The following is a 6763-nucleotide window of genomic DNA, read 5'->3' as shown; positions in this document are numbered from 1 at the left end:
ACCCTTCTTAATTGTAAATGGCAAACAAGCTGAGTGCAGATTAGCTGACACACTTTCATCAAGTATACTTCTTTCAGAGTGATCTGAGCTCTGATCTGCTGTACTCACACAGGATCTCTTGGGAATGTATCTCCTGTAAGATCATATCTTAATTTGCGCTGGCAATATTTTTAGCAATTTGATGTCTTCCTACCCCCTTTCCCACCAATGAAATAAATCATATTGTGGTCATTAAGTAAACCCATTCATCCAGTTCCATTTGCTATAATTCTGCCTGCTACTGTGTAGCCTAGGGCTATTGATCAAGCATAGCATTCCATCCAAGAGTGTGGATGTGAGCATGTGTTTAATTAGAAACTTAATTTATTGCAATGACAGCATGGAAACTTTTAGACAGGAATTTTTAGCCCTGTTTTCAATTCTTGAAAACATAGATGCCTTGTTTGATTGTAGACAGCTTATTTAATTTAATAAAAAAATATATTTCCACAATTATAATCAATTATGAAAATTTTTCATTCACTTTCATACATTTCCTTTAACAGTTTATAAGCCTTCCAAAGGTAGAAATGAAAGTTATTTGAACCAGTGTATGTCTCTGCAATGTTACAGATCCACAGCCCCATAGGGTCTGGAAGGCACCTCCAATCACCTCCTCAGAGCAGGGTCACCTATAAGGTTGCTCAGGACCTTGTGCAGTTAATACCTCCAAGGACGGAAATTCCATAGCCTCTTGGGGCAACTTGTGATAGAGTTCAACCACCCTCACAATAATAGTGTTTTCTTACTGCTACATGGGATTTCCTGTGTTTCACTTGGTGCCCACTGCCTCTTGACCTGTCAGTAGGCAAAACTAAGAAGAGTCTGACTCTGTCTTCTTTACTTCCTCAGCCAGGGATTTATATGCATTGAAAAGTGTCAGAAGCCCTGCTGCAGTCCAGATAAACAACATCCACTGCTCTCCCTTGCTCACTGAGCCCATCATTTCGTCATGAAAGGTTCTCAGGTTGGTCAGATATGATTTCCCCTTCATGAATCCATCTGACTACTCCCTATCACCTTTTTAAAAAATTATTTCCCAGAGACCAAAGTGAGGCTGAGTGGCTTGTCGTTCCCTGAACCTCCTTCCTAAAGGCAGAGGGGACATTTGTTTTTTCTCCAGCCCTCAGAAGTCTCCTTTGATCCTCACAACCTTTCACAAACAATGGAGGGAGGACTCACACTGACAGAGGACAGCTCCCTCAGCACCTTATGGGCCAAGGACTTGCGGGTGTCCAGGTTGTTAAAATGTTCTTTCACCAGGTTCTCCTCCACCCAGGGTGAGTCTGCCTTGCTCTAAACTTCCCCTTGGATCTCAGGGAGGATTCTTGAGGGCAAAATTTAACAGTAATGTTTGAGTTGATGAAGGCACTGAGCATCTCACCATTTTTCACGTCTCCTGTAAACAGGTCCCCTGCTCCATTTTTACAACAGATCCATATTTTCCACGGTCTTTCTTTTCATGCTGAATTACCTGTAGACACCCTTTTTGTTGCCATTCACAACCCTCATCAGGTCCAACTCCCCATGAGCTTTGACTTTACTTTAGCCTGGACAATGTCTCTGTATTCATTCCATATCACCTGCCTCTGCTTCCATGCCCCACACACTTTTTATGTTTGAGTTTAGCGAGGATCTCCTTATTCACCTATCCAGGATTCCTGCCACCTTTGCAAGGCATGAAGTGGGCCAAAGGAACAGCGTGCCTCGCTGACATCACGATTTCAGAGCAGCAGCACGTTGTCATTTTCCGCCTGAAGCACTGAAGGCTGTCACAGTCACTTATTCTGGGCACTGCAAGCCACATAACTATTATTTTTCCCCGTAGGAAATCACCTCCTGGAGTTTGTGAAGCTCAGCACTGGGCATGCCTGCAGCGGGGACCTGTCCTCTGAGGACACAGGGCCCCATCTCCCAGCTTTCTGATGGATGTCCCCATCCCCACCTTGCTGGCCGCAGGCTGTGCTGCAGGAAGGGCTGTGCCAGCGAGGGGTCCCCACCTTGCCTGCCTGTGTGGGAGGGAGAGGGAGCCAGGGCACGGTCTGGGGTGGCTGCCTGCTGATCAGCTGCAGCACGGAGATGAGCTGAGTGACAGGGTGAGCAAAGGCGTAAGTGAAGCAAACAAATGTGATAAAAGAGGCTCGAATCGCTCTGTAAAGGAATCGGTTTGTCATCGGGGTACTGAAACCTTAGAAACCTCACATGCAAGGCATGCAGAATTGTCATAATTTCCTGGCCATAACACAGGTCTGCTGCACTAAAACTTGGACCAAAATAGGCAAATAATTTTCATCTGGATTATCAGAATTAAACTCTGTGATAAACCACCACCCCTGCCCTCTTTCAAATAAGAACTTTCTCTGGGTCTCCCTCATTCCTTCCAGTCGCGAAGATCTTACTAATTGTCTACATTTCCTAGTTATTTCCTTATAAAAATAATTTTTGCCCTAATATTTTTGTATCAAATATGACCACGCTTAGGAACACCTCACTCCTCTCTTACAAGGCATCAGCTAAAGTGCTTCTCCTTAGATTAAAGGACAATCCATGCTAGGCATGATTTGTTTTGAGCATTAGCAAGACATATCTGCCAAGATGTTAGCACAATTATCCAATATAGTACACACTATTCTAATTTACTATTCTATTCTATTTAATTATTTATTTCCAACATAGATAGCATTTCATTAACTAATACTTCATTTCCAGTAACCAGAAGATGCTGTCCAAGAAGCTGGCTAAGAAAAAATCAGAGATAACCTCAAGATTCATTATCTTCCCAAATTACAGACTCCTGGTAACAAAAGCTACAGGACAAAGAGGAAAAGCTTGTGCTTCTGTAAGGAACATATTCAATGATATTTTGGAAATAATTAGGAATTGCACCAATTCCTCCGCATCCCAAGTTTTGTTTCCAGACATTGCATCTTATTCTACTGTGTGCTGCTTCAAACAGGAAAAGAAAACCAAAAATGAGCCTGACTTCTAAAATTTTTCTCTTTTGTGCCACTTTATGTCCAGCACTAATAAAGCAACTTAGATGTGGCAAAGAAATGAGAAGTATCTGTGTTTTCTGCAATAGTTTGTCAACAATTTTTGTCATCTCAGAAGCCTGGAGGATCCATTTTTTGTAGATGTTTAACATTTTTTTTTTCTCATCAGAATTAAAAAACAAACAAACAAACAAACAAACAAACCTCATAAAATTTTGCCATGCACTGAAATGGGCAGATATCCTTCTCTAAACACAGAAAGACAGTTTTCTACTACTAACCAGATTAAGTCTGATGCTTTTTGGGTAGTCTAATGTTCAATATTTCCCTGCATGCACTCCAACTGCTGAGTTGGACTGCAGGGTTTTTTAAGGAGATATTGGAAAACATATATCCCTCTAATGCTTCCTTTCTTGTGTTTGTTACCAGCAATAATTGGATCAACTTCTCCACCCCCTTTGGGGAAGAAAGCTATCTTTATCACACCATTGTTTTCTGTTTTTCATCTCCACATGTCTAAGAACCTCAGTTCTAAGAGCTGCACAGAGGTGCACAGTCTATCCCCTGACTGGGACAGACACAGTAGCACTCTAACACTTTAAAGAATTAGTCCTTCCCTGTGGTAGTTTGTGGTTTTATAAGGAAGACAGTGAGTCAAAAGCAATGGTGTAATGAAAGGGGTTAGTAAGAGTAGGACTCTGGGTTATGGAGAAGGAAAAATTTAAATTTCCCTTACATTTTCTGTTTTCTTACTATTCTTGCCTCATTCTCCACTCACAGGAGGCAGCTCCATCACAGGCATTTTCCCCCCCTCCCAGTCATCCCTCCAGGACAGGCAACAGCAACTCATTTTTTTCTATTTTTTTCTATTTTATTCTTCAAATAAATGCTCTTTTCTACATTTCTTCTGTTTCTTCTAATGACATTATATCTGTGCCAAAGTTTTTGACTCCATGAGATTTTTGCCTTCTCTGTTGTTACTTGCAATTAGCTTAACAACTTCTCACTCATCCACAGAGGCTTTAAATAATTTATATTTCAGGTTTTGCTTTACAGTATTTCCTCCCAATCTTTTTTGCAAACTATTCTTTTTTTTTTGTCCTCAAGAGTTCTTTCCTCATAAACACTGCCAATCTATTTTACTTAATACATTTCTGATTGTGTTAAATTGGAACATTTACATGTTAATACACCTGTATTTGTATCCAAAACCCATCCCTAATGATCGTGGTACTTACCATATCCATTTTAGTTAATAAAATTCAGTCTGAAGTTTTTTCCTTGCTGAGTTGCCTGTAACACATACTGATATAAAAATGAGTTCTACATGAAACTCTAGTCCTCCTTAGTAATGACTGAATAAATTATACAAATTAAAATTCCCTAGATATCACGGCAGTCACTAATCTAATGCTTTCAGCTATCTCTGAGTGTGCTTCTCTACCCTGAACCACAGGTGGTAAACACTTTTTCCTCCCCCTTTAATACTTCAATTTAAACTGAGTCCATATTTCCACATTGCCCCTCATTTCTGATAATCCTCATCTCAAGCTGAAAGGAGTTATTAGCTCACAGTGCCACCTTTCCCAATTTTTACTTACCAAATATTCTGATGCAGAGTGTCCTCCAGATTCCTAATCTAATCAGAGACAGCACACACCACACAAATAAGAAGCGAGTCTGTGTTACTCTAAGTTTTTAAAATATTATTAAAAAAATAAAAAAGACATACTAACAACCCCTGTCAATAGAAAGACTATTGAGAACTTTATGTGCCCATATGTTATTATTTGGAGAGTGTAGGAACCTCAACAATCAACTTGCAACAGACAGTGGTAAGAACTTCAGAAAATGTTGAATTGCTCACCCAGCAACTCTGCAAATCTCTTGCAACAGCATTCTTAGTGCTGTGTTTCAATATCTACTTTTTGTTTTCTGTGAAAACCCATATATCTGCCTCACTGCATTCAGTTGGAGATAAAAGTTAAAGCAGATAAATGTTTAAATGAGAAATTTAATGAAATAAATATTTTTTCTCTGAATTCTAAATAAAGGAAATAGCACTCCTACGATATCCTTCTATGAATTCAAGCCAACATTTTAAAGTTGTTGTTTTACTGAAAAATGTAACAACCAGCCTCGTCTTTCTCCTAACATTTGGAACCAGAAGGCAAAGGTTTTGGGCTTCAGAAGGTGAGCTTCTTCTAAAACTCCATTTGAACCCCCCAATTTCTGTAGCAGATTCATTGCTATACACGTAATAAAAGGAATATAAAATTGAATAAAAACTCCTGTAAGCCCGCAGCCATGTTGGAGAGTGATTCCTTTTATATTTGCACACTGTCATGAAAATTGCTTTTGCTGCTTCCCCCCTCTCTGCCATTGTCCCACTGCTTATCCCAACATCCTTGGGAGGGTGGATTGGAGCAACCTGCTGCCGATTGATTGTTCATACACAGCCATGGACAGACAGGAAAGTTATTCAGACTTTTCTCTGGTTAGAAGCACCAATTTGAGTATCTGTCCTCCAACAGTTGCCAGTTGTCATGAAACTTGTAGAATGGAAATAACCTTGGTAAAACTCTGTGTTCCCATTTAGTTAAAACTGACCCAAATATTAATGGAAAACAGAAAGAGGGCAGGGACACGGGACAGAATGAGAACACAAACTTCCTTTCTTAGAAGTAGGAAAGTGACTTATCACTGTTCAATCTACACTTCATTGTGTCCCTCAGAGGGTACAGCACATCCCTGAAGTCCATTTTTCACATTCCTTCCCTAAATTTAGTAGTGTCAATGAAAATCAGGGACGTGTTCTGATCACTTGACTGCCAGTGAGAGTAATTCCTTACTACTTCCTTCATATGCCAAAGGCCAGAAATATCTATTTCTTAGTGCTAAAGACTTAACTATATGACCAATCCTCATGCACCTGACCAATACTAACGGACCTTAAAAGGTGGATAGTGAAAAATAAGTATCAAAACCAGGCATTCCTTCTCACTCATGAAAAAATGTATTTTCCTTTCCTGGGAAATATCAAAACAATATTCTGGACAGTGAAGTTCAAAAAGAAGTTAGATTTCTGCCTGTCTGAGGATGACTTGAAGCTCCAGGATGCACAAATGAGAAATAACATATCACTTCTCAGACTTATGCCTGCACATAAGTAAGAAAGGCATTTGAAAGCCTGTAAATAAGAGAAGTTTGCCTGACTGGTATAAAAACATGATTATTCCTCTCAGTTTACCCTCTCCTACATTATTAAAGGGAAAAAATGCACAGAGTAAAGGTACCTTGCATTTCTTCTAGAACAATTGTAAGCCTTCTCTCTTTCTTTCTTTCCTTTTTTTTTTTTTTCCTGTGGCAGATTATATACTTGACAAAAAGCCTCTCAACTATCCTTTCTTCCTTTGCCTCGTGCTACTTCACCACTTTTTTCAAGGTTTTATTTGGGACACTTGTCTTTTGCTTTATTTTAAGTAGGGTAAAGTCTAGAAATATGAACAGTGTAATGGACTGGGACAAGAATACAAAAACATTTTCTGTACCCTGTGTTCATTATCAGTCCCTGGCTGCCATTCTTTTTTTTCCATGTCCTTACCTCTTCTTTAGCATCTTTTCAGATTTTTTTCTTCTGGCTCTTCTCCTTCATCTGCAGACTTAAAATACACCAGTGTTTTAAAATGATAAATCAAATTCCCCTTTATTCCATTTTCCCCTCTAAAACT

This window comes from Empidonax traillii, unplaced genomic scaffold (genome assembly GCF_003031625.1).
Source record: "Empidonax traillii isolate 1590-97213 ecotype Southwest subspecies unplaced genomic scaffold, ASM303162v1 scaffold85:size1451899, whole genome shotgun sequence".
Classification (NCBI taxonomy): Eukaryota; Metazoa; Chordata; class Aves; order Passeriformes; family Tyrannidae; genus Empidonax; species Empidonax traillii.
The sequence above is the reverse complement of the archived record's forward strand: the minus strand, read 5'-3'. Positions refer to the sequence as shown.